The following is a 913-nucleotide window of genomic DNA, read 5'->3' as shown; positions in this document are numbered from 1 at the left end:
GGCATGCATCGGGGGAATGATTATAGTCTTGGCAATTTTCACAAAAGAATGTGCCCGGAGGCATTGAGCCATAAGAACTAACCTTGCCCTTCCCCTTATTGAGAAGAGTGGCCGAAGGAGATGGAATTATGGACGGAGATGGTGGCTTGCTTGCTGCACTTCCCGCAAATGGTGTATTCTCAAGCTTCTCTAATCTCGAGCTAAGCTTCTCTATCATCCGTGCTTGCTCTATGGCGTACACCGAGCCCTTTCCATCCTCAATCCTACTTTTCCCATCATAACTTCTTGCACCTACATGCCAAGATTGGTAGTTTTGAACTACATCTTCAATTATCTCCTCAATTTGATCTTTCGTTTTGTTCATGATGGGGCCTCCCGCGCCCGCATCCAAACTTGTTTTTGAGCTTGGACTCAATCCTAGGTAAAAAGTTTGTAGCAACAACCACATGGGAATCCCATGATGAGGGCATTCCCTTTGGTATTCCTTGAATCGGTCCCAAGCCTCGAAAAGCGATTCATCACGGCCTTGCTCAAATGATTGAATCTTGTGGCGAAACTCCGCCGTCTTCCCATGAGAATAGAACTTGTTCAAGAAGGCACTAGTTACTTCGTTCCATGTGCGAAGTGAGTTGGGCTTGACCTCCTTGTCAAGCCAATCACTAGCACGCCCAAGCAAAGAGAAGCGGAACAAAGTCAATCTCACATAATCCGAGGTCACACCGTTGTGTTTTATTGTGTCACAATAGTGTTCAAACTGCTTGAGATGCTCGTGAGGCGACTCATTGCTTTTCCCACAAAAGGGATGACTTTGCACCAAATTGATCAAGGAGGGCTTGATCTCAAAATTATTAGCACATGTTGTTGGTGCTTGAATCCCACACGTAGCCTCAAATGCTCCCGATATTCCCAAGTT

The 913-nt window shown here is 45.9% G+C and overlaps 1 pseudogene; it reads left to right on the top strand.

Annotated features, from left to right (window-relative positions):
- Positions 1-452: 452 nt before the first annotated feature.
- Positions 453-553, top strand: LOC130466595 (uncharacterized; annotated as a pseudogene).
- The last annotated feature ends 360 nt before the right edge of the window (positions 554-913 follow it).

Source organism: Spinacia oleracea, chromosome 1 (genome assembly GCF_020520425.1).
Source record: "Spinacia oleracea cultivar Varoflay chromosome 1, BTI_SOV_V1, whole genome shotgun sequence".
NCBI classification, from domain to species: domain Eukaryota; kingdom Viridiplantae; phylum Streptophyta; class Magnoliopsida; order Caryophyllales; family Amaranthaceae; genus Spinacia; species Spinacia oleracea.
Note: the sequence above shows the minus strand (reverse complement) of the source record. Positions and strands in the feature narration are given on the sequence as shown.